Source organism: Ambystoma mexicanum, chromosome 11, assembly GCF_040938575.1.
Source record: "Ambystoma mexicanum isolate Mex_15411 chromosome 11, UKY_AmexF1_1, whole genome shotgun sequence".
Taxonomy (NCBI): Eukaryota; Metazoa; Chordata; class Amphibia; order Caudata; family Ambystomatidae; genus Ambystoma; species Ambystoma mexicanum.
This window is the reverse complement of record NC_090934.1, coordinates 855,283,533-855,311,384: the sequence shown is the minus strand read 5'-3', so window position 1 is coordinate 855,311,384 and position 27,852 is coordinate 855,283,533. Positions and strand designations below refer to the sequence as shown.

The following is a 27,852-nucleotide window of genomic DNA, read 5'->3' as shown; positions in this document are numbered from 1 at the left end:
CCACAATTCGGAATATGAAACTGTGATTTAAAAGCAAACAGCAAGATTGTACATTTCGTAAAGTACTTTTATTTGACATCAAATGTTTAGAGAATATTCAGCGATTTGCATTTGTCTTTGCTGTCGATCTGCAAAAGTTCATCTTGAGTCACGCGCTGTTCCTTTGCGGTACACAGGGTGTTGGTTTATGATAAAAGAAGCACTATGGTCGCACTGATAATCGGAAGGCTGTTCCAACAACGAGGCATTAGACCACCATAATAGTTGGTATGTTGCTTCTGGCCGCTAGTACCGCGTAAGGGCATATTGGTCCTTAGCGATTGTCCCATAAAATGGTGATGTCATGAAGTTGTTTAGAAGTAGCTGCACCTGGCAGTTAAAAAATCCGTCTGCCAGGGACTGAAAATCATAGCATTGACAGTACGGAAGGACGTACCTGTTATAAAAAACATAAATTAGTCTCACCAGCCGATCTTCATTAAAAATATTCATTTTATTTATTAGGGTGTGAAACTATTTGCTAGCGAGGATAGTGCAACGGAGTATGTTAACTTATTCCCATTAACCCACCCTCTGTCCTCTGCCTTTTTCAGAGCCCTCTAAGTGACAGGGGACCAATACGGCGGTGATAGTGTGCCGTAGAAAACACTATGCCACATTGAACGAACAAGTACAACTTAACCGGGCTTTAACGCCACGCTATTGTTATTATATTTCGGTATAAAATAATCTAAAGGGTTACTTACATTATATTGGCATTTTCCATTGTCTAAGCGTAGTGCAGTCCCAAAATACGACTCCGTCTGTGCCAATGATCTTTCTAATATATAAAAGTGGTTTAATTTCAGAAATTTCATCCTTATCGTGTCTTACGTTTTTGCAACACTCCTTCAAAAGAAGTCTTTTAGCACGATCCCTGTCTGTCAAGGTCAAAAAACAATAGAACCTTATAGTGCGAGTTGTGGGCCTCTCCGGCACGCAAGCAAAAAATGGAAGCAGCTGACCTTCACTGTAAACAACCATAAATTCTTAGTTTGCAACATTCTGTGTACAGCCATCTCTGAGAAATTGCTTTTTACACTCCATCTTTGTATATTGTTTGCGTGCTAATAAAAAAACTTTGGTAAAGGGACGTTATGGTTCCAAGTAAAACCGAAAAACCCCTGAAATTCGCCAGTTATGGTAAGCTAAGCAACCATAACTCGCACCACCACCGTGCACTGCTAAGACTAACACCCACGACATCAAAGATGACATCACAAATGTCATTGATGACATCACTGATGACATCACATGTGTATGTACTTTTCATGAAATATGTGTACAAGGGATTCTTATTATGATGTTGTGAAAAAAGTGTCAAGGATCATTGCAATAAGTATCATACCCTAATTAGTGCTTGGAACGATTCATTGATATAAATAGCATTCTATTATGGGGTTCTATCTAGTATACTAAGCTACTAATGCAGAAACATAGCATTGTGTGCAGCATACAAGATGAAGGTATAATATTGGTAATGTTAATATGTTGAATAATCAAATGATAATTGTTTTCTTAATAGATTTTTGTGTACTGTGAAATATGTAATAAGTAGCTAATAAAACCCATGTATTACATAATTGCATTACTATAGAGAAAACACAAAGAGACAAGAACACATACCAATATACATATGGTAAATAGCAGCTTTGAAACAGAGAAATCATCATTTATTTGCTTGAAAATAATGCTGTCTTTAAAGCTTGTGTCTTCCCCTATGTATATATTTCATATGATCTGACTGGACTCTAAGGGAATTACTATAAGAACCTACTTGTAGGATACGTCTACAAATAAAATACAATTTTTAGTTTCAGACTGTTACTGAAGAAAACCATGTGGCCTAGATATGTCAGCAAAATAAAAAAGAGTGAGCCAGAAGAACACTCACGGTGTCCTGAAATGTTCGAAAATAAACAAAATGGGGGGGTGTTCTGAGGACGTTCTGCGTATTGTGTGACTGCTTAGCTGTATGCAATGAGGGAATGGCACAGAGAGTGTAGTGGAAATGGTAGAAGGGCTGTCCAAGAGTTACGCGGTCCGCGGACACCGCGGCTGTCTGTGGACAGGGCATGCTACATCCGGGGTTTTCCAGCAAATCCAGCATGGAAAGAAGACTGTAGGGATCAGCCAATCAGATGTTGAGGTTGTGGATTTGTGTTGAAAGAGACTGTGTGTAGTGAAGATGGCAGAAGTGGAGAAAGTCAGGGTGTTGGTGCTCGGAGATAGGTTTGTGCATGGTTTACAACAGTATGCTCAATGCAGGCATGTTGCAAAGAATTTTGATGTTAAAGGAGTGGAGGTCGTGTGGAGCACTGTGCCTGATTGCAATGTACAGGGAATTGTACAAGTTTGTGAAGATATGGGCAGGATCAACAGTCCCCATGTGGTAGTTTTGCACTGTGGTAGTTTTGCACTATGGTGTTTTCTGTTTGGGCTTTGTCAGTGCCCCTACTTTGTTGGCAGATTTGGAACACTTGGTTCAAGCAGTAATGAACATCCTTCCAAATGCCAAAGTAATTTTTCTGGATTAGTACCTAGGGCAATAGTTCAGTTTTTTGTCCTCAGCAAAACAATGCTAGGTGTGTAATCAACCGAGGCATGTGTGCCTTCATGCTTAGAGCTGGTATGTTCTTCTGTAATAATGAGAATATTGATTCCAGTAATGCTGTTTATTTTAAAGAAGATGGCATTTCCTTATCTTTTATGGGAAATGCCATGCTGTTTTGGAATGCAAGGGTTGCTTTGGAGAAGATTATGTGAAGATTTTAGGAGTAAAGTAAGAAAAAAAATACAAAATAACAGGTGTCTGTCAAGCATCTGCAAAAAAAATTAAAAAATGGCTCTTTTCAGAGCCAACCTCAAAGGGGAAATGGGGCACACTATTTAAATTTACATTCAACACGCTGAGATTTTTGATATGTCTGCAGACATGGCGGTAGTCCGCGGACATTGAAATCACTAGCTAGGAGTTCAGTATGTTCTATGTTAAAGTCAGGGATATTATGGTTAAAGTTTCGCTACTAAAAACCTATGAAATTCAGTAAAAAAAACTTTGTTAAAGGGACGTTATGGTTCAAAGTAAAATCGAAAAACCCCTGAAATTCGGCAGTTATGGTAAGATAAGCAACCATAACTCGCGCCACCATGCACGGCTAACACTAACACCCAGGACATCAAAGATGACATCACAAATGTCATTAATGACATCACATGTCTGGCTCTCCCTTTTTTCCCTTTACTGACATATCTAGGCCACATAGTTTTCTTCAGTAACAGTCAGGAAGTAAAAATTGAAAAGGTACTATATTTGTAGACTTAGGGTCAAGTCACATCATATGAAACATATATATAGCGGAAGACACAGGCTTGAAAGAGAGCAATCCTTTCTGTGCATGAAGATAATCATTAGGGTTATCAGCACTTTCTCATAGTTTTATTTTTATTACTCTACCTTCCCAGTATATGCTCATATTTGTATACATTATACTCACTCTCCTTTCCTTTGGGTGCAGTCACATCATGTGATACACATACATATGGTAAGTAGCAGCTTTGAAACAGAGCAATAGTTTGTCTGCATAAAGACAGTTAGGTTATGAACTCTTTCTGCTACTACTTCTGCTTTTTTGTTTACTTCACTGACCCTGTATATACTCATATTTGTATGTTTTGTTGTCTCTTTGTGTTTTGTCTATAATAATTATGTATTAAGTGGGTTTTATTATCTACTTATTACATGTTTCACAGTACGCAAAACTCTAATAAGAAAGCAGTTATTTCACTATTCGACATGGCAAGATTATGAATATGGCACCTCATCATGTATGCTGCACACACTGCCTATGTTTCTGCATGAGTAGCTTAGTATACTGGATAGAACTTCATAATAGAATGCTATTTATGTCAACGCATTGATTAATGCACTAATTAGCTCATGATATTTATCCCAATGATCCTTGACAGTTTTTGGTCAGCATTATAAGAATCCCTTGTACAGAGGTTTCATGAAAAGTAAATGCACATGTGATGTCATCAGTGATGTCATCAATGACATTTGTGATGTCATCTTTGATGTCCTGGGTGTTAGTGTTAGCAGTGCACGATGGCGCAAGTTATGGTTGCTTATCTTACCATAACTGCCGAATTTCAGGGGGTTTTCGGTTTTACTTTGAACCATAACATCCCTTTAACAAAGTTTTTTTACACACACACACACACACACACACCTCCCCCCCCATGTAATTGTTAGCGAATGAAGTTGTGGAAGTTGTGCAAGCAGCTAAGCCCCAGCACATAAGGTCAGAGGCAGGACAGATGAAATCATGAGAAAGGAAGGAGAAGCAAGTAATGTTTCCAATGAGTTGCAAAGTGGACTGGCAATGAATGGTTCACAATGGTGAGAATGGTAAGACGGTGCCAACCACTAAGGTCAATGAGAAAGGATGTAAAAGTTACAATTTCAATGTCACACTGTCACATCTGGATTGGATGAAACTTTAGTCCCACGTTTTAAAGAGCATTACCCAATCGGCGCCCTAGGAAAGGAGATGATCTCAATGCTCATAAACTAACAGTTTGATATTTTAATTTAATCATGCGGTCATGAGGTTAGAATAAACCACTAGAGTTAAGAAATTTGTGGTAGCACCTATAGTGCAAATGACGATGTTGAATCGGAGGCATGGAAAATGGGAACAATCTGTAACATTTGTTGTCGTTTCTCTTCTGTAATTTGCTATAAAACTGGCCACCTTATGTGTTAGGTTGAATCTCCTATAGATATTTCCCAGACTAGGCTGTGTTATTATACATTTTGTTTTTTTCTCATATCTCGTGCATTCTTTTTTGCCTCTTTTTTAATTGAAGTGGGACTTGCCTTACAGCATACTGCTTATAAATCAAGTGGCTAAAGGCAGACCTGGTCAAGACATGTGTATAACATCAGTAGCACTTTGCATGGACCAGTGAAACTATTAGCTTTCAGAAGACTGCTTTCGGGAAGAAACCTGGCAAGCACTTTCCATGCAAAGTTTAATTTTAAGGCTTGATAAAGTTAGCTCAAAGTGATCAGAGGGGTGCAAGAAGTGCGTGGGAATGGCCATAGGGATTAATATGGCCATGGTCAGTCAATGGGTATGTAAATAACCAAACCACAACCATGAGCATTGTGTGTCCCTCCTCATATGCCATCTCTCCCAAAACTAAAAAGGATGGCTGCATAAACTGAATGGCCCACTGAAAATATCCTGGTGCATTGTTGGGCCACCTAGAGTCACGCTGGGACTAGACAATAGTCTCGGTTACCAAATAAAAGGCTACACATAAAAGCAGCCCACATTTGTGAATCGCAATTTCTGGATTGTTAAGAAAAATTGTATTTCTGAGGGTGCATTTCTGTGACAGTGTGTGACGAATGGTGTGTTTTAACGCACAGTGGACCAAGCCACATAGTGCACCAAGTGATCCAACTGGCCCACAAAAGCCCACAACACCAGACCACACTGTCCGGTCAGGCTGGCTATTTGGACACTACCCTATTGCCCTAAACGCCAGTCCGATCCCAGGCCATTGCGAGTTGTGAAGAGCTGTGAGAATAGCTCAGGGGCAACATACTCGTCTTGGGAACAAGACAGACCCAAACAGCTCGGGCTCAATACCCGGTCCCACGCTTACGGGCCACAGTCTGACATGAAGTGTGTTATATATATATAAATATTTAGCTATGCTTGGTTTTCTCTGTCCGATCAGTGACATGACATGCCGGCAGAAGAGATGCAGGGCCCATTTCAAAATGATGTGTGGGGGAGGCGGGCTTACCTACACAAGGTAAACCATGCATGCATGTTAACTACAAAAATGTAGTGATCTACTGTAGTTTAAGGTTTTTAGATGCAAAAGAGCAGTGGCACAATTTTAACTATACAGTGTTTTGGGGCACAAGTAGTTCGTTTCAGTGTGTGAAGTTTTATATCCCAGAAGCACATATCTTATCACACAATCAACATATGATGTGTGTCATGGGAAACGATCATTCAGAGCAACATAGGTAAAGCATCAGGGGGGCAGATGTGCGGTGCATACTTCATAATGGAGAGTATGTTTCCTAAAACACGTTCCAATGGGTGATTTCCCTGCTTTTAACATGAGCCCCACCCCGAGCTTCTTTAATCTGCATGCATGCTCGCTCCCGCCTGCCAAAACGCGGAAAGCAGTGCAAAACAAGTCTGATTCATGGACGCCTTTAGCCAAGGCTTGTCTTTGGCCAGCAAGTGCGCGTTTAGTGACGCAGGCTTTAGTTTGTGACCAGTGCTGCCTACCTAGGGGATATGTGCACACCATCAGCCCCACCTTCTAGCTTTATTTATGGGACAAGTTTATTGCCCTCTACAGGGCAGAAAAAAGAAATGCAGCCAGCAGGGAACTCAAAATCTATAATGACCATTTTTAAAAAGCTATTAAGCTTTGTCTGATTCACAGTGGCCGCCAGGAGTTTCACTTGCAACGGTTGGAAGGCCGTATTGCTGGGTCTGGCACTAAGGGTCCTCCTACCAGGGTCGGACTGGGACAAGAAATAGGCCCGGTCACCCGAAAATAAGTGCCCCCCTCCCCGCCGCTTGACCTCTGATGACATCACCGGAAGTGATGCCATTAGACCCCACCCCAAAGTGATATCCCGGGAAGTGGTGAAGCATGACCTTTCACCCCTTGACAAAACAGGAAGTTGCATCAAATAGAATGCTAAGTACACTAAATTACTTTGAATCCAAGCAGACATCCAATCCAAGGCCAAATGATATGTTATTGTATAGCACTTGCGCTTAAGCTCTTTTTTATAGAACAAATATGCATACAATATCACCCAACCTTTGTTGGTACTCATTTATCGACCTAAGAAGGATGAAAGGCTTCTTGAAAAACAAAAAACAAAAATCAGCCCAAGCATATCCATAAACCGGCCCCCACTCCCCAGGGATGATTTCCGACCCTGCCTCCTACCCTCTGTGCCGATGCTATTCAAATGTATTTAAGCTGTGCCCGACATGGAGTTAAAATATTGTTGCCGAGCCACCCCGTGGGTAAAAATACTGTGTACGGGACCCCCCCCCATACGATATCTGCTTGCATTTCTATAGAAAGCAGTCCTGTACTCCCTTTTTGAAGAGCTTTGTGCCACCCCCATTCCCCTGCCCTCCCCCCAGACATCCTTTAGGCCCACCCTAGAAAAGCAAGTCCCGCAGTTTTAAGAGCACTGTCTGTGAGTATACGGTCACATCAACCTGCCTGGCAAATATGGGGGGCCTTCTGCCAGAGGCGGATTAATCACTTGAATGACAGACAAAGGAGAGTGGGCCTTGCTGTGTCCTCGTGACACCATCCCAATCTCTTCACACCAGCCACAACACACCCTCATCCCTGCTTGCTGGCAATGAGGCACAGTGGAATAACAAAGGCTAGTCTTAGCACTCGCTCACAGGCCAGGACGACAATGTCGTCCACTATTCTTGCCTCATTCCCTTAATCCAACTGCCTTTTTCTTTCTCCAATTTTGCAAAAGGTCCTTAGTTTTAAAGATCTGGCTCTCTTTCTCATTTTGCAGCTATTCGCATACTCACCTGCCTTCCTTCACTCCATTTTCCCCTCCCTTGTTTACACACACCATTAGACTTAACATTGCTGCACTTACACTCCCCATTCCTCACTCAATTACCTCCCTTCTCTCCCTTTCTCCTGCTCTCCCTCACTCTTCATTTCTCTGACTCTTTAGAACTCCGTTATTCCCCATTCTCCTTAAATTCCTGAACCCCCTGCTCTCTATTTCTGCTTCCTTTAATCCTCTTTACCATACATGTCCCCTCACTTTTGTGCCTCATTTACTATTGCCCCATTCTCCTGCCCTCGTTCATTCTCTGTACCCGTTTACCCTCACCTGGCTCTCTTCAATCACCTTATCTCCTGCCTTCCCTCACTCTTAATCTCTCGCTCATGCTTCTGCCTCCTTCATTCTCCTCTCTCCTGTCCCATCAGTGCTCATGTTAGCTACTTTTCGCCCTCATTATCCTGCCCTTATTCCATCTCCATGTCCACTCACTGCCCTGTGGCAGGGCCCCGTGGACCTGGAGGAGACGGTGGGTTGGCGTTAAGGGGTCTTTCAAGAGCCACAAGCAGCACCCACAAAAAAGGTAACCGCTGGCATGTTTTGACATTAAAAGGTGAACTCCTTCAAGTCTGTAACGTTCAATGACATTTCAAGTGTGTGCGGTAAGAACACCGGGCACATGCACAAAATTGTTCTGTAGGTTGTAGGAATTATCCTGTGATATCACCTCCTGTAATGTCCCTTCCCATTGCCCATGTTATTGCCCACTGCCTGGAACCCGATCATTTCCAACATTAGGCACAGGCTTGATCATTCAATAAGACCACCATTGCCAGCCAAACCTGACGGAGAGGCCCACCGGTCTCTAGCTAGAGTCAGACCCCCAAACACAGAAAACGGTATAAAAAAACCCACAAACATTTGTCCCTAAAAATCAGTTGCGCAACTCTGCCCACTCTAGGCTCCGCCTCCCTGGCCCGCCTCCCTGTGTCCTTCTGTCATTTTTGCCCAGGGGGCCCTTTGCCTTAAATATGTCACTGTCTTCTGCTGATGTTACCAGTGCCTCTGAATCGGGGGTGGGCCTGGAGCAATTAGAACGACAAGCAAGAGCGCTGCCTCCCCTCCCCCACTTAGGTAAGAAGAAGGATGCAGCGAGTGACAGTCTGATGGAACATTGTTATTCACTCATGTTTGATCTTTCCCTAGACACCCCGAGACAGCTTTTCCCTTCCCTTCCCTCGCCCACGTTCCTCTTTGATTTTCTCACAGAATGCGCATGCGGAACTGCTCTCCTGCTTCCTAACTAAGGCGGCGCATTCAGAATCACACTGTGCGTCAGTGGAGAGGTGCAATCACTTGTGTGTAAGGCATGCATGCCTCTATAAAGCGGTGCTTCGTGTCTTTTACCGTGAAGAGCGGACAACCAGTGTTACATATGTGCAGCAACATAAAATCTCACTGTACAAACACGCCTGCGGGCTAATTAAAGTAGGCAACGAAAGAACACCGGATATCTGGACCAATAAAAACTCTGGAAAACAGATTACTATCATCAACCCGGATGTGGAGCTCCCGCTGCCTATGTAGGTGCTGGGACGTCGTGCCCTTGTCCCCTCCATCCAGGGAGGGGGCGCCCACCTGACTGCTTGATACAAAGGAGTTAGTGCACACGTTGTATAAAGCATCAATATAACCCATATTGTTTAGTGCACTGCTGAGCCCCTGCGCCTGCTGCCTCACTGGTGCCGACTGATCTGAACAATTACTCCTGTTCTGTGTTCACTGTAGTTCATGCATTTTGTGTGTTCACCATAGCACAGAGTTTCACCTTTTTCAGGAATATATATTGATCGCATGCTATAAGTAAAGTCAGAGCGCCACCCAAAGATAGCTCAGTGTGTTGTAGCAGCCCCATGTCAGATCGTAGCTCCATATTACGGCAAGGCAGAATCAGCCTTTCCTCCCTTGGAGGACGATGACCTTAAGTGCATGACCCCAGGTGATAATAAGACACACTGTGCTACAAAACAAACTAAAACAACTTACCTGCACCAGAAAGTGCGTGTTATAAAAGCTAGCAGAGCATTGGCATGGTGCAGGTATAAAGCTTCTGCTCTCAAAACGAGGCTTGTTCAAACTGGGCAGCCACCATTAGTCATAATCTGTCAGAAGAGGTGAGTAGGTAGCAAAATTCAAGACAGTGGAAGCACAATGCGGAGGCTCATTTCCCAGCTTCCTCACTTAACCAAAGTGTGTGACCCTGGGCAACTCATTTAATGTCATAGGGCCTCATTCCAAGTCAGGCGGTAACCTGCCGGTGCTACCCGGCATGTTGCCACAAGACTTCAACACTGTTTCCACCGCTGGGACATTTAGGAAACAAAAATACAGTTGAATAGGTCCAAGGACAATATGCTCAAAAAAATACTCCTACTTCTTGTTACCCTCTGCATGTATAAAGAAAGAATCACTTTTCCATACTCTGAAACAAATCTCGTTTTTTTTTATATCTAAAGTTGTGTAAATCAACATAAAGTAGACATTTAAGAGATATGACATCAAACTGTGTTAAACCGTAAATACAGACAACAATATTTACAACACACGGAACCAAAACATTTTTTGGCCAAACAGCCAATTTGTGTGTGTAGGACAACCTCTGTTGTGGTTTGCCACGGAATTCACATATTATAGTATACACATAAAAAAAAAATCAACATTATAACATCACATAGAAATGTTAAAGACAAAAAATAGTTTTCTTTGTGTTTAGCAGTGTCACTGTACTGCAGTTGGGGGTAGTGCGTCTACACCAAGGTGTTTCAGCCGTTTCTAGGTGGGCTTGATGTGCCTCATCTTGTACACGGCCTTCATCAGGACGGGAATCTGTACAGTAAGACGTCTGTGCTGCAGGGAAAGGGAGACTATTGTCACGGAGGTATGGTATTCGAGCATATGTTATTTTAAACTGACTAAATCACGTGCTGTGTTAAGTAAAGATCAAGAAAACACACAGCTTACCTATGGGTAAATTAATTCCACAGGCACTGTTTTTTAGGAGATCCAGTTGCCTCGAGGGCTGATCTCTGTGTAATCCTGTTATGAAAAAACAGAAAGGTATATGGGGTTGCTGATTAATTTTGGTGTCCCCCTAAAGTGGTTACAGTAAACCAGAAACACGTGGGTGATGCGTGAATGAAAAAGATCTTACCTCTCACTGGAAGTTGATATCTCTATAAATTCAGCCAGTTGGAAATGTTTCTTATTTTCCTTTATCTCTTTTAAGGGCCCCGCAGGAAAAACCTAAAGGGAACAAGGGCATCTAATTAATGCTGAAGGGAAAGAGATTCACATTCCCCAAGAAAGGTCCGGAGTGTGAGCGGGCTGTGCAGCCTTACCTGTGCAGCCTTACCTGTGCAGCTGCAGTGTTCGCAGACCGTCTGCCGCTGGAGCGTGCAGGTTTGCCTCTAACTGCTGAGTCACGGAGGAGTCGGCGGGGGCCTGGCTGCAAAGCGTTAGTAACGCTGTTGCTAGGTCGCCGCAGCCATTTATATGGCGGCCATCTTAGGTGGGGATCTCGAGCTGTCGGGTTAACATTGATATGTGCTCAATCCTGGATCAAAAATGGAAATCTATTTACGTTATAGTCCATGGCTATATGGATCCAAAAATATAATTTAGGACCTGTTTATGTATAGTTGCTATGGCAACCAGTCGTGTTGGTGAAAAGTTCACGATCGGGTTGTTTTTGAAAAGAAAAAGACTAATTCCATTGTGATCCACGTTCTAATGGATCTCAATATATGATTTAAGATCCAAAGTGTATGTTTAATTGTCGGGGCAACACTAGTTTGAGTGCCACCTTCCGGGTGCAGTCAAACAAACTGGTTTAACTGATCAACATGCTGCCCTAATCATCTAGTTGAGATGGAGGCTCAAGAACCACATAGGGGGACTCAAAAGGCTCTTGTGTGCCTTGTCCACCGAATCTTAGGAATCTAGATTGTGTTACTAGTGATGTAAATGAATAACAGACATAAGTACCTTGTTAACATGTCAGACAACATAGTTGCAGTTCGTTGTACATATAACCATATCCTGTTGTTCTGGACTGTATATCTCATAAACAAGTGAAGTCAGGGAAATACATGGTTATATAAATCGAGTAATCCCGCTTTGCATGTATTTCCATCAAGGAGCATTTAGTTATCAAGAACAACTGGAGATTGTTGTATCTCATAGACAAGTCAAATCAGGGTTGTACATCATTATACAAATGGAGTAGTACGGCTTGGCCTGTATTAACATCAATGAACATTCAGTTGTTGTTAACAGTGTTCAATACACTTGTGTTTAAAGACCCAGTTTTTTTGTATTCACATAGCTGATACACTAGGGTAATCTATATACCGAAGTTAGTGAAAAATAATAATACATGATGACTCAACAGTTGCTTTTAGTTAGTATCACAAGAAAGACTTCCACTCAATTGAAATATTCAGCCCAGTTTATACAATGTTAAGTTTGTGGACCCAGCGTTGTTCTAGTTGTGTTAGTGTTTTGTTCAAATTACCACCACGTTTTGCTGGTTTCACCTTTGGAAGAACGAACCGTTTTAGGTCAGTGTCCCTATGGTTCTTACTGATGAAATGTTCTACTAAGGGCTTATCTGCTACCTTGTTCCTGATACAGGAGCAATGTTCTGAGATACGCATTTTAACAGCACGTATCGTTTTCCCCACATAGATGAGATCGCAGGGCATTGTATTACATATATAACACCCTTTGTGTTACAGTTGGTAAAGTCCTTCATTGTCCATTTCAGTTTGTCATGTTCGAAAGATTTTTTCTGTAAGGTCAGAGGGCATGCCACACAGTGGCCACATTTGTGGTGTCCAACTATTGGGGGTAAATAGGTGCTTGGGGAGATGGCTCTATAAACGTGTGTACCAATGCATCCTTTAGATTTTTGTTCCTTTTAAAGGTGAAACTTGTACCTTGTACGTGAACAACCCGATCGTGAACTTGCCACCAACTCAAACGGTTGCCATAGGAACTATGCATAAACAGGTCCTAAATTATATTTTTGGATCCATATATCCATGGACTACAACGTAAATAGATTTATTTCCATTTTTAATCCAGGATTGAGCACATATCAGTGCTCACCGACAGCTCGAGATCCCCACCTAAGATGGCCACCATATAAATGGCTACGGGGACCTAGCAACAGCGTTACTAACGTTTTGCAGCCAGGCCCCCGCCGACTCCTCTGTGACTCAGCAGTTAGAGGCAAACCTGCATGCTCCAGCGGCAGACGGTCTGCGAACACTGCAGCTGCACAGGTAAGGCTGCACAGCCCGCTCACAGTCCGGACCTTTTTTGGGGAATGTGAATCTCTTTCCCCTTCAGCATTAATTAGATGCCCTCGTTCACTTTAGGTTTTTCCTTTGGGGCCCTTAAGAGGTAAAGGAAAATAAGAAACATTTCCAACTGGCTGAATTTATAGAGATATCAACTTCCAGTGAGAGGTAAGATCTTTTTCATTCACGCATCACCCACGTGTTTCTGGTTTACTGTAACCACTTTAGGGGGACACCAAAATTAATCAGCAACCCCATATACCTTTCTGTTTTTTCATAACAGGATTACACAGAGATCAGCCCTCGAGGCAACTGGATCTCCTAAAAAACAGTGCCTGTGGAATTAATTTACTGTGTGTTTTCTTGATCTTGACTTAAAACAACACAGCACGTGATTTAGTCAGTTTAAAATAACATATGCTCGAATACCTCTGTGACAATAGTCTCCCTTTGCCTGCAGCACAGACGTATTACTGTACAGAATCCCATCCTGATGAAGGCCGTGTACAAGATGAGGTACATCAAGCCCACCTAGAAATGGCTGAAACACCTTGGTGTAGACGCACTACCCCCAACTGCAGTACAGTGACACTGCTAAACACAAAGAAACATATTTTTTGTCTTTAACATTTCTATGTGATGTTATAATGTTGATTTTTATGTGTATACTATATTATGAGAATTCCGTGGCAAACCACAAAAGAGGTTGAGGTTGTCCTACACACACAAATTGGCTGTTTGGCCAAAAAATGTTTTGGTTCTGTGTGTTGTAAATATTGTCTGTATTTCCGGTTTAACACCGTTTGATGTCATATCTCTTAAATGTCTACTTTATGTAGATTTACACAACTTTAGATATAAAAAAACGAGATTTGTTTCACAAACAGAGTATGGAAAATTGGTTCTTTCTTTATACATGCAGAGTGTGACAAGAAGGTGTATTTTTGGAGCATATTGTCCTTGGACCTATTCATCTGTATTTGTGTTTCCTAAGTAACCCTCCTGGGTAGAATAGACTCCAAACCAGGAGCCCAATTGTTGAATCCGCCGCTGGGACATTACAAGTTCCAGCGGGCCGGGATATCAGGTGGTGGAAAATGTTAATCCCCATTCCCGTGGGAATGGGGACTCGGAAACACTGGCACAGTTAGTAAAGTTGTCAGTGCTCCTGTGACAACTGTGCCTACTGGGGCAGATGCACCGGCAGGTCAGACCTGCCAGGCGCATCTGCTCCGGCAGGCAGTGTTGTAGTCTGCCGGGCCGGAAAGGGTGCAGTACGTTGCTACGAGCACCCTTGTTTCTGGATCAGCATACTCGTAATGAGGCCCATGGTGCCAAACCTGGTAAAGTTTCCAGTATCTAAATATTTCAATATTGTCAGCCCCTAAAAATAATTTACTTCACAGATACGCTCTTCAAAAAAGCATCACTCATTGTCCTTGTGGTTGGTAGTGTATCTTCATGTATAATAACAGAGATCCTTGGTATATTGCACACTGCAAGGACATTTGTTTCATGGCTCACTGGCAGGAAAAGCATTTGAAAACCATGGCCCTCTTCAAATCTCAGTCTTTGACTGCACATTTACAGGTTCCTGGTTAACTTCTAATCCGTATCCTCTATCTCTGCTATGATATGTATATCTTTCTTGTTCTTGGAGTGAGGGTTTGGCAATAGATTATTAGCTCCCTACATTTCTTTGGAGGGCATATTTCTCTATTCCGCAGACCTGAAAATCCCTTAAGAAGGCCCTACAGGGGTAAACCTTTCACGCACCTAAGTGGCTGTTCGGCTGGCGGTGATCGGCGGGCCCTATTTGTTATACAACACTGCTGATGTGAGTAGATGACATTTTGTATATTTTTTTCCTGAGGATTTGGTGCTAGTGTTACACTGTGTGGCAGTAGCTGAACGAGGTTATCTGCACGGCTGGATTCGTGCTGTGTCCATCATGAGGAGGAACAAAATCCCTCCGCTTAGGAAAGAACCTGGAGCTGATTATTTTGCCACAGTTAACACGAGAAGAGCGAGTCTCGATAGGGCAGCAGCTCTGCCAGACTCAAATAAAGAGGAGGATGCACTGTTGCAGTGTGAGCAAGACTGCTCACTTGCAGAAAAAATGAGGGAGGACACTGTTGACCCTTCCCAATCACTGTTTGCGGAGGAGGTTTCCACAGCTTTGACTAAAGATAAAAATGTCAGGGACCCTACTTTGGATGACCAAGGTAAATCTTGGAACAAAACCAATTATGATTATCTCTTTGATACTCCTAGTATCTTCTTGTCGGAGGAGTAGTCCTCTGAATTGAATACTCATGTAACACCACCAGAGTTAAACCAGCCGACATTAGGGCAGGACACTACAGCTATGTTAGGAATCGTTAATAGATTGATCCTGATGGAATTATGTAAGCAGACGGCAGTGCTTACCAAACTAACTATTGATGTGGTGGCACTGCCAACTAGAATGGGAGAGGCACTGCAGTTTTTTGCAACAAAGATTGGACCAGCAAAGATCCCCGTAAAGAAGGGGGACGGGGTTAATGCAAAGAAGCTCAATGGGCAAGTGGGGACGGCAGAAAAAGCGGAAATTATTACAATTCCTGAAACACCGAGAGGTGAAGGGAGCTTGAATGCCCCTCTATTTGGAATGAGCCCAGGGGTAGCGAACAATGAGTTGGGGGAGGTAGGAAACCAGATGATGGGAGAGAAAGGTAATCTGAAGGTTGATACGGATGACAACCTTCTAATGAAGATGTAAAAAACACAGCCAAACAGAAAAGAAAAACTGAATTAAATAAAAAAAACATCAAGGAAATTTATGAGGGACCCAGAGTTTAAACATACTATACAAGAAGCAGCCGATCAGAGGGCTGCGCTGGAAAGACCATGTGAAAGGTCCCCCAAGGCTAACAGTGCTCCAGGTTTACCTCCTCTCAATAAGAAAACTATGGATCAAGCCTCGCAGAGCGTATACTCGGAGGGGGGATTATGCGCTCTTCGATGTTATGAAAAAGAAGAGGGGACATGTTTGAGATCTTTAAAAATCCGACCTTAACCGCTAATGGTCCCGATTTAACTACACCCATCAATGATTGGGGGCCAACACAGGGCAATGCTCCATTGATGGCCCCTGACCCGAAAGTTAGGGCGATTCAATCTATTCCTAATATGAGTGATTCATATAGCCCACACAAGAATAAAGAGAATTACAGATCATACTGGTCTTGGTCATAAAAAAATGGAAAGACCCGAAGACCACGGCCTATATTAATTTGACCACGGAGGATGAACAAGTAATCAGTCAAGAATCAAGTGTAGCTATATCATCTCCAACCATATCATCTCCAACCAAACTATTGGAAGTATCTAAAGGCCATGACAGTGTTGGGCCACGGATTAATGAAGGCGCTCTGAGGCGTATAGTTCTCAAGGTTCTGGCAGAAAGTCTGAATCCACTAGAGGCAACGTCTGACTTTGTGGACAAGGGCCCTGCTAACCTACCTACAGACAGCAAGGAAAACAAATACATTGGCCTACAGGACACTGCATAAGCTTACAGTTTTATTCGAGGCTGAGAATGTAGTTGGTAGATGCCGTATGCAGGCGGCTTCAACGTACTACAAGACAGACCTGAGAAAGCCCTCAAATCCGGAATTGCCCGGCCTTATTTTTAGATCTTTATTCAATGATAAGGGCAATATCTCTCTGAATAGACCGTATATACTGTCCTTATTTGCCACCATTCCTATGCTGAGTCTAATAACTTCAGGGGATATACATCTGATATATTTTATTTAAAAATACTGATACGATTATGTACATTTGGTTATACCCTCCCCACTAGTGAGAGCACTGCTTTTGAAAGAAGCTGAGGCGCTTCAATGTAGAGGCTTTGATATTTTTGTACATAATCTCAAGATCCCTACTGATCAGTCAACTGTACAAGAGGCAAGGCAGGGTGAATGGGGTAGTTATGAAGCGAACAATGAGAGGGTGAACCATACCCAGGAATCCAACTGAGAAAAACATGACTGGAGGTGGTTAGCTCTGTCATTGCGTGAATCTATTAATACGCTGAAGCAGTTGGGCAATCCTCTTTCGCTCACAGAATTGTTTGAAGTTGCTAAACTGGAACTCGCAAGGGTGCTATAATCTACTGAACAATGGGAAGTTGATGAGGGAATTGGCTCTGTTTGACCTTGTTCCAATTCAGGAATCCTGGGCCCGCAAGAAATTGTGTTGGGAAGGTTATAATGGGCCTTATTACGACCCAGGCGGGAAACCATGGTGCAAATAGCACCATGGTCCATGCCGGTAACTTACCAACTCTGCCAGTGAGAAAGGGGAAATTACCACCCCATTACAAGGTTGATGGGGCGGTAATTCCCCCTTCCTCCATGGCCCTTCCCCATTTTTGCCCCATAGGGCTCAATGGGAATGGGGAAGGCGCTAAGTAGCACCAAGGTCCCTTTGCATGTCTCTACTTTAACGGCTGGTGTAGACCAGCCGTTAAGGTCGGGTCCCGCAAAGGGACCTCGTAATCAGGCGCTAATGGGTTAACGGCGCCGCAGCCTTTTACGGCGCCGTAGACCCATTAGCACCAGGGTCGTAATGAGGCACAATGTGTCTGTAATTTGTGCATATGGTGGTAACAAGGGTCGCCCCAAGGGCTCATTATCGCAGCCAAAGACTCCAGCTTTATGGTCAAAACGGGAGAATGGGGTTTTTCACATTTCTTTTTGGTGGTGTCTTTCCGGGTGGGGGGCTGCAAAGTGGACCTCCCTCTACTTATAGTAAATGTGTACTGGAACCCCAGTGAACAGACTGATCAACAACTGGAGACGGAGTTAATCAACTTAGGGGTCTCAATTGAAGCTTGGATCTGTGAAAATTCAGGAGGGCAACTTGTTATTGCTGGTGATATGAATGCTGACTGCGTGACAGGGGATGTGATATACTCCAATACAAGTACCCATACCAGAGTAGGTGGTAACGCCAAATTGAGAGGGAGGATATGGATCCACTGGAGAGTTATGGGGACTCGATTTATTGCACAATGACCACTTTACGTGGAAAGCGAGGGGCTGTGAATCAATAATTGATTATGTCTTCCTCTGGTGAACTGGGCAATCGCCTGATGAAATTCGAAGTTAAGGAGTCAGATTGTAGCAATCACTGTATGCTTACTCTTGAAATAGCAATGAATATCTAGCACAAGGTGGTCAATGTTTACAAGGAATGGGGATTTGCAAATACCAAGGGGAACAGAATCAAATGGATTTATAAAAAAAACGGTAAAATTCTCTGCAACCATGGTTAAAGATTACGATATGTTAACGCTATACCAATGTATTGGCAGCTACTCAGTGACAAATTTTACACAATACATATCAACACACATACAAAAGCTGGAGGCCACCCCATTCAAAAGGTCAAGGGAAAATAGAGTCCATAAACACTAAACAGATACCGAGGTGCATGACCGTAAAAGCCGTTTAGGGAAGGAATTGCAGCATCTATATATATCAGGGCTATCTGAAACCAATATGTTAATTAGGAAAAAAATAAACAAAGCTACAAAAACTGGATGATCAACCATAGAGGGCATAGAGCTCAACTAGATGGTGAAGCCATGTTGCAGGCTTTGAGAGGGAACAACTCCTACAACTTTTGGAATCTGATTAATGGCTTGGAACTGTCACAGAAAGATTCAAGCCTTAATCCTATTACTGAAGATGCCTGGTTTGGCCACTTCTATAACTTATACAAAAGCGGGAAACAGAAGGAGGGGACAGAGGTAGATGACAGATTAAAGTGGTCGTTGAACATTCCGTGGAAAGTATTGCGAGTCTAATTAAAAAATCTAAAAACTCGGGAGCCCCAGGGCCCAACAATCTATCTAATAAAATACTAAAGCTAAATCCGTTGTTTTGGGCTAGAATATTGTACCTTCTTTTTGACAATATCCTGTGTACCAAGTACATACCACAATCTTGGAGGGTTTCCATTGTTCTACACATTTTTAAAATGGGGTCTCGCTTGTGTCCCTCGAGTTATAGTGTTACCAAAACCAGGTACAGTTCCCAACGTTTTTTCTCGGGGGATCAGAACTCAAAGGGAACTAACTCAAAAGAGAAAACATAAAGGTGAGTCTAATTACCCCTCTTTCCTTTGCCCCAATGTTTCGAAATGACCAACAATTACAAATTAAACAAATACCATTTGATGTTATTGTTGTGAAACATCATGAACCCGCCACATTAAAAATAGTTACAAAAATCAATTCAATTTTAATTATCACATGTTGCATATAAATAAAACGGCACCAATTGCCACATATATATGATATTGCACATTTAAACAATTCACCATTTGTTAAAAAACTTTTTTTTGGATGAAAAAGGAAAAAAACAATGAAAGGAGGGGTGTGGCAACACAAAGTTTGTATATTATTTGAAACACTTTGTTTGCATCAAAATCCCACAGTTAATTCATCTGGGTATTTCAGATAACTGTCGATTTTTCAGACACTATCTCTAGTGTATTTAATTCTTTTTATAGGCCATCTTCAGGACAATATTTCTTCAAAAGAAGTCAACAAAGACTCTATACCCCACAGGTTGATCGACATGACCAATTCTACAAAAAATATATAAAAACAAATATAACATGAGAGACCAGGTCTAGTGCATTTCATGGGTTCAAGGTCGTTCCGAAGCAAGCATATTTAAACATAATTTTTCTACAACATACACATTCAAACCATTACAAATACAACTGTAAAAACATTATCAAAACACATACATGTACAAAGATCACTTCAAAAAATCAATATAACACATGGTCAAAGTTAGCACGCTGTTCATAATTCCAGCTGATAAAGTTAATCTAAGGCTCATAGGTAGCAAGACTCTGGGAATATTTCTAAAATAGAAAAAATTCACAAATGCACAAATTCATTTTTGTTCCCATGTCTTGTGTGTAAACCTTGCTAGAGTCACATATATCACATTTCACTTGTGGAACAGTTTAGGCCATTCAATAACCTAATCCTTACAAAAGGAATGATGGGGAGTGAAAAGGAAGGAGGGGTGAAGAAAGGAAGGGGAGGAAAAGGGAGGGGAAGGAAACAGAACAAGGGAGGGGGAAGGAAGGGGGAGAGAAAAAAGGCAGAGGGGACTGCATTTCAGGGCACACCACGTTCTAAAGTGTAACGTGTTGAGTCTAAGGGCAGACAGTTTTTGGAGTTAATCCAAGACTATAATGTCAACAGTGAAATCAACACAAGTGTTTCCTCAACAATGCATGCTTGCGGAGTAAAAGCGCACTGACTCCAAATTCAAAATTATCGGATAGGGAAGCCCTATACAGAGAACACGTATTAATAGTGTCCACCAACTTTTTTTTTTCACTTGTAAGAGGTTTGCCCGTTATTCCAACACTGCTAGGTGCATGCCTATCGTTAAGGCAGAATGGTACTGCTGCACGTCTTGTACCATTTGTTTTCAAACGAGGAAAGCTGACAGATGAACGTCTGCAGTTCCCTATGAGAAGGAGGGAAATGTGTATAGGTCAATGCCTACGAGGCTATTGGCAGTCATAGTTTCATTCAGGGTGCTCAAAGAACCCCAACCCCACGAGCTGGAATCACAACCAATCTGTGGGCGCACATATACACAATTGGGCTTACCCTATTGAATCTGAGGCACTCGCGGTTTAGGAGATATGATGTTTATCGCCAAGAAGCAGTGGATTAAGAAGTCACACACTGCTCGTGTCGTGCAACCGCCTATCAAAAGTATCGGGGGGGAGGCTGTAGTTCCCACCGGGATCAATAAAGAGAGAAAAGCATTCTTCAATTTGAGGCCCTTAGCTCAAAACGTAGCATACAGCTGTCAAGCGCAGCTACGGGTTTTAAAAGGGGGAAGCGGGTGCTTACCAGAAGTGCATGGAAATCCTCGTAACGAGCCGCCATGTGGTGCAAACCAAAGCGCACTCTGTCTCTATTTATGCACGTGTATCAGAATCACATGATTTCCGCTGCCGGCTGCTTACGCAGCTAGTACATGGTCACGTGAGCTCCATTCAAACGTGCGGAGACGGAACGGACCACAAGTCTATTCAATTGGAACTTGGAGATTACCGTATATCTCTGCATAGAAACTGTGTCATATGGACACTAAGGCCGCTTGTGAAAGAGCGACATGTGGGCCAAGTAAGGCTAAGGCTTTGCTTTATTGGGGAGGCAACACTAACTCTTGTAACACAATGGAATTCATTGGATAGAAAATAAAGCCACTGCCAAGCATTATAGGTGTACCAAACAGCCGGGGCTCAAACACCAAACAATGACAGGTTGCGCAGCACATGCAAAAAGTAAAGTACGGGCCACATGCTGACACATGCAAGTTAGTGACGCAGGTGCAAAAGAGAAGGAACCCCGTATCCCCAGTGGAGGGTTATATTAAAGAAGGGTATTCCACTCCACTGATGGATTTAAACCGTGTTGTACTGTTTTAAGGGTATATATCCATCGTTGTTCACACAAAGCCAGTCTTGCCTCTCTATTACCTCCTGTTGGGGTACTTGAGATTTTTTCAATAACGAACCAGAACAGATTGGTGTATTTATGTTTTTTAAGTTCGAAATAGGCAACTAATGGTTTCTTGGCCACTTTATTTTTTAGGCAAGTCCTCGAGTTATAGGCCAATTGAGATAGCTGACCCAGAATCCAAACTGTTTGCTTCTTTGGTGTTGTTAGACATTCAGAAGTGGACTCTGACCAACCAAATACTGAATCCAAAACAAATTGGCTTTAGGAAGAACATTGGTACAGATTGGGGGGGATTAATTCTAAGATGTCTATCGGACAAATCAATGATAATGGGAGCAAGGCCGACTTTCATACCCTCAATGGATTTAAGTATGGCCTTTGACCTTGTCGATAGACATACTTTATGGCAACGGCTGAGAGACCTCGATATGCCAAGGAATCTTCTAGACATCGTGATTGCTCTTTACTCCGATACAAGGTTAAAGGTTAGACTAAACTCCGAAGGACGACTTTCATCGGAATTTATAATTACCAATGGTCTTCGCCAAGGATGTATATTAGCCCCAATGATATTTAACTTGTATGTTAGCGGGGCAGAGGCTGCGTTGGCTAACAAAGGTCTAGTTTCGCCCAAACTCAGCAATACTAGATTCTCATGGATAGCTTACGCAGATGACTTTTTATTGATGGACAACACGAAGGTGGGTCTCCAGCGTCTAATCAAGGAGTTTGAAATGTTTATATCTAATCTTTTACTAAAAATTAACCCGGCAAAGACATTTATTGTTCGATTTGGAAAATTCAATAAGCGGCAAAATGCTTTTACCTGGTTTTGTGAAGGTAAATCGATTAAATCCCAACCTGCTTTCAAATACTTGGGCTATTACTTTTCAGGGGTGGGTTCAACTACTTTAATAAAAAATCTATTAAAGTTAAAAGCGGAAGTCGCCATAAGACAAATGTGTTTTATAGAAATGAAATTTGGTAGATTTTCCATGGCACTCCTGAGGGAATTTTACATTACGAAGGTTGTGCCGAGACTTATTTATGGTTTAGAACTGTTTGCGTATGAGTTCATGGATTATTTGAAGATCCTGGAGGGGAAAATTTGGAGGAATGTGTTGTTTGCATACCGCTTGAACTCATACGGTACGAATTTGGGCTGCAATCTCTTAAGACCTTGATACTTTGGAAAATAATGTGTCTGTGGAGAAAATGCTAAATATCGAAAGAGGGGGATTTATATGCTTGTGCTTATAATTAACTAACTAACCCCTCCATAAACATCTTGCATAACGAGACGGTCAAAGGTCTGAGTAATTTGGGCATGTCCATCGCAACAATGCTTAACAAACCAGTTAAAATAAAAGCAAGCCTAGTGGGTTTTGACTGGCAGAATACTGTGAATAGAATTTCAGAGACAAAATTTTATGAACAGGCCTGTTCAATATGGAAATTTGAACCAGCAATTGAAGGTTATCTGAAGAAGTATCGGTGTAAGAGGCTAGGTAATGACTTTATGCGTTTTAGGTTCAATGTGATACAAACCAATCAAATTAAGAGTATTAGAAGTAATGCTTCGAAGGATGGCAATGGTGTAAATTTGAGGGGATGGTGGAATCGCTTCAACACCTTCTACTTATTTGTCCAGCCCTTCTGAGTCAAAGAATTGTTTACTTTGCACAATTTGTACGTTCAACTGAATCAGTCAACAGGGAATTTATTTGGAATAGAATGCTGCATGATAACTCCAGTATATTAGCTATACATGCAACGTCTTTTCTGAGAAATGTTTATGACTTATGCTAAACATTGATTTACTTTTTAATGTTGTGATATGATGATCTAACCATACTTAGTTGTTGTGTAAGATCAACTGGGAGGAACTTACTAACATCTTGTTCTTAAAGTATTTAGCATTCTGCACAGTATTGAATGGATAATTTGTTTTAGATGTTTGTGATTTTTAAGTGAAAGATTGCTGTGTTATTGTTTCTCCGATGCTTTGTAATTGTTTGTCGTTTTGAAATTGTCTGTATTTTGTAAAGGTTTATAATAAACTAAAGCAAATAATTTTTAAAAAAACTTTCAATGATGCAAACAGCTGGGATGGATGCAGGGGAGGTGTAGACTCTGGTGGTATGTGTGTGTAGACTGCCCAAAGGGTGCAATGCATGGGCGTAAGCATTTTCTTTTCTTTTTTGAAACAAAAGTCACCCTAACAATAAAGCTTTTGCAAATATCAAGCATGTATACAAGTTTGGCCATCAAATACATCAGCTTTCAGAGTGCAATGACTGCTAACATCTCAAAATTACTGAGGATCGGAGCCCACCGTTTAAGGTATTTTCCATTTCTTATCTAACCTCCAATTTATGAATCTATTTACCTTGATTCAAGTGAACAGCATGCTCTGTCCAGACACCAGCCCTAGATTTGATACAGGGCATTTCACTTTTATAACTTGCAGGTTTCTATACTCTGTGAGAATGGATTCTCCAGCATAGCTCGAGATTCTTCAATAGTTTTTAGCAAGAACACTTTCTCCAGTGCGGTCTGCACCGTTGACACAGCGTCCAACCCACCATCCGGCTGGCCCAACTTCTCTTACCTCCCTCACCATTCAGGTGAGTGACCAGCTAGTCACCCTTACGGCAGATTTTAATGGCATTGCTTTAGCATTACAGAAAAGCTAAGTTGTTGCTTTTCTTTGCAGTTTTGGCAACAAAGGACCTACTAAAAAGTCCCACCTTATTTCTGAAGTTGTTTGCACCCACAAGAACCTCCCAAGGTCTTTCTTACACTTGTAGTTTAGGTTCTAAGTTCTACTAAGTGAACTGTGAAGGAACTCTAGCTATTAGATAGCTTATCCTGATTTCTCTTTTAATCTTGCAGGTTGCATTGACCCCTCATCTCCACTTGGAGTTTCTGAATAATATTCCACTCTCAAAATATCCTCCTGATGAATGTTCTATATTGATTTTTTCAGAACAGAAACACATTGAGACCCCTTTCCTCTGAATTGTAACACAGTTAACAAAGATCTTATGAGTGTCAATGAGTTGATATATGCATACAATGAATGAAATGCATTGATACAACGAAAATTGTTTTTGTAACAAAAATCATTCATTGATTTTGACGTTTTCCTATGAAAATAGTTTTAAGAAATGTTGTTTTTGTGTCATTAAGCCTTATTGCTAATATATGTCTAACAATTAAATTCTGTTTTAATCATTGCTCATACTTCATTAAAATATTGTTGATTTTTTATGTTAGTGTACCATGATTGATCACTCTGTTCAGTACTCCTGGTTACCCTGCACTCTATCTTCTCTATAAATATTTTCTACCCACCCAGGGCCTAGATAGAGTTGACACTTCTAAACTGTGTTAGTTTAGTGTTAAGCGGGATTCCTCCTAGATCTCCAATACAGAGACTACAGAGGTGTAGCAAAGGTCTTGTTATTCAAACATGGGACCAACACCTTTGTCACACGGAAAGGGAAGATTATCTGTGATATGTGTCTACCCACAACACCAGAAGAGGCTACTGGCCTGCTGCATAGTGTGAGGGGTGAGAAGGGCTTTGGGTCTTCCCATACACCATGGGGTGGTACAGGTGACTTTCCCCTAAAGACCAGAGCATGCTCCAAGTACAACTTGGCAAACAGGAGGTCAGACTCGGGGGACCTCGACAAATATGGCAACCCCTGCTCAACAGCCACTGGACTCCTTTTCCTTGAGCCCAGAATGTGTTGCTGCCCAACACAAGGATCTATCTTTTAACTTTGCCTTTGAAGAGAAAATCTCAATCAGGGAAGGCAGACATAAGAATGTATCATATTTAATTGTGGAGAATTGAGGGCTGCTATACAGGATAAAAATAATCTGAAAGGGAATAGGCTACCCTGGTATCATTACTAGTGCTTTCCATTCAGAGAACTGGCAAACCACTTGCCACATTTACACTTGTCCACAGGTCACCGGGGCATCATTGAACCTAGTACCTAAGTAGATTTATTTGGCATGGCATTTACTAGCACATAAATATTGTCGCGCTTGTAGGATGTGCCAGTAGACCTCCTGATGTGATGTGGAAAGCGCTCCCCTGCACCCTTTACCAATCATTGATGTGCTACTTTGAATGCCAGATATGGACACCATAGAACCTCTAAGCCTCTCAAAAGCAGGGAACAGGTACATCTTGGTGACTGTGGACTAGGCCACCTGTTTGGGCTCAGTACAAGTCACCCGGTATCCCGCCGGTAATTCTGCTGGCGGGATAACTGGGGCTACAGTACCGTCTCTACCGCCCAATATCCCGGTTTTACTGGGATATGAAAGGTGGTGGCGATGCCGGTAAATCCTCACTCCCATGGGGTCCTACAGGACTCCATGGGGATGCCACAATCACAGGCCCCGGTAACAGTGGTGCCGGTTGTAGAGGAGCAGATGTATATATCCGCAAGAGATCCCGCCCCCCTACCTCCTTTGTATTGGACACATGGGACCATGCCTTGCCTGACACCAGCTATCGTAGCAATACCGCAGCAAGTTTTTGGAAGGAGATATCCATTGAGACAACCCCATCGAATGTACCCCCAAACTGATGACAACCTACAGGAGGAACTCCATGAAGGAATATGAGAAAGAGCTGAGAAAATGAACTGATGATATCATAGGAAAGTGTGCACGATGTCCCGAGATACTAAATAAAGATGATGTATAGATCCTAGAGTAGAAGAGACGAAGTAAAAGGATCACATAGGGCCTCATTACAACCCTGGCGGTAGGGGGTTAACGGCGCTGTTAACCCCCGACCGCCTAATTATGAGGTCTGCTCGCGGGACATGCTAAGGATGCCTGGCTTTACCAGACATCCTTAGCGGGTCCCGCGAGCTGTCCAGCATGCTAACAAAGGGCCTGTCATTAACGGGCCCATTGTTAGCATGCTCCCCATTCCCATTGAGCCCTATGGGGACTCAAATGGGAATGGGGATGGACCGGGTCCGGGTTCCTTGAATGGGGAAATACCGAGCCCCCCAAGGTCGGAATGGCCCGGTATTTCCCCATTCAGGGACCACGGACCCGGGTTTGGGGGGTAGCCAAGCGCTTATTAAGGGCATGGCTACCTCCAAACTCGTAATGAGGCCCATAAACCTTAAAGTGTAAAAGAAGATTACACGTTAACACAGTGCTGCAGAAAATAGAAGTTCAATGAATGTACAGTCGCTGAAACTCATGGTAGATCAAGTCACCATGTATGCTAGCTATGAGTAGTGAATAGAATGCAGGCAAAGTCACCGTTGTATAGAAACTGGACATTGGTATCATGAGATAGTAAGGCAAAAACCATGAAAGGGGAATGAAAAGCTGTGTTGCAGTGGAATAATAGGCTGCTGAAGTTGCATGACGAGGCTGTCTTGCCTGAAGTAAAGATCCTAGAAATCGAGGTCAGCTATCTACTCTGAAGAGAACGAGTGTGCAGAAGATTAATTCTCTCACATTAAGGTGCAAGAAATTACACAAAGGGTGTCAAGTTTTAATTCATTTAAAGCATTTAAAAGTAGCAGAATGGACCAAATCGTGGTCTCTTGTCACGTGAGCCAAGGATGGAAATAGGGTTTGAACTTGGATTTACAGACATGATAGAGAGTGCCCTCACTCCTGTGCATTCTAAAGATAGGAATACTCTGCAAGGCAAAGTACAAAGACAATTTCATGGCAGAAGGCATGGGTGATGAGAGCTGTTGGGCTAATTTGGTGGTGAGATAACTTCATGTCCTATCTCCCTGCACCTGGGTCTTGGCTTACGTGCTGCTAAATGTACTGAATGTTCCAGACATGACACAAGCGGGCCAACTAATTGTGTTAGTCTGCATAATGAGGGACCTTATAGCTTAGGAGACCAATCAAACATGATGTAAGCAGTGTTTCTGAAATGACATGTTTATAGAGGTAGGCATAAATTGTCCACCTGATAAAGGACAGCCAATAACAATCCTAGCTCCTCTATGATTGTATATCTAGATGTTTCCCTTAACCAATCCCGCCCCTTGATAGGTTTTTCACTATTGCCACGTAGTATGACCTCACTCTGATGCGTATATAATAATGTTTTTTGTGAATAGCACTGAGAGACTAAGCGTACGTCCGTTGATGTTCGTTATAAACTCCCTGTTTTAGATAATTGTTAATAAAACAGTGACTTGCCATCTTCTTGAGTTTGTCCGGTCATTTGGACTCAGTATTATTTTGGTGTAATCCCATCTATTACCATATGCATG

The 27,852-nt window shown here is 42.3% G+C and overlaps 1 long non-coding RNA gene across 1 annotated transcript; it reads right to left on the bottom strand.

Annotated features, from left to right (window-relative positions):
• Positions 1–108: 108 nt before the first annotated feature.
• Positions 109–22,282, bottom strand: LOC138504786 (uncharacterized). The gene is made up of 3 exons (XR_011279968.1): positions 20,948–22,282; positions 747–820; positions 109–436 (listed from the first exon to the last, which is right to left on the bottom strand). It is a non-coding gene; the product is annotated as an uncharacterized lncRNA (long non-coding RNA).
• Positions 22,283–27,852: the final 5,570 nt, after the last annotated feature.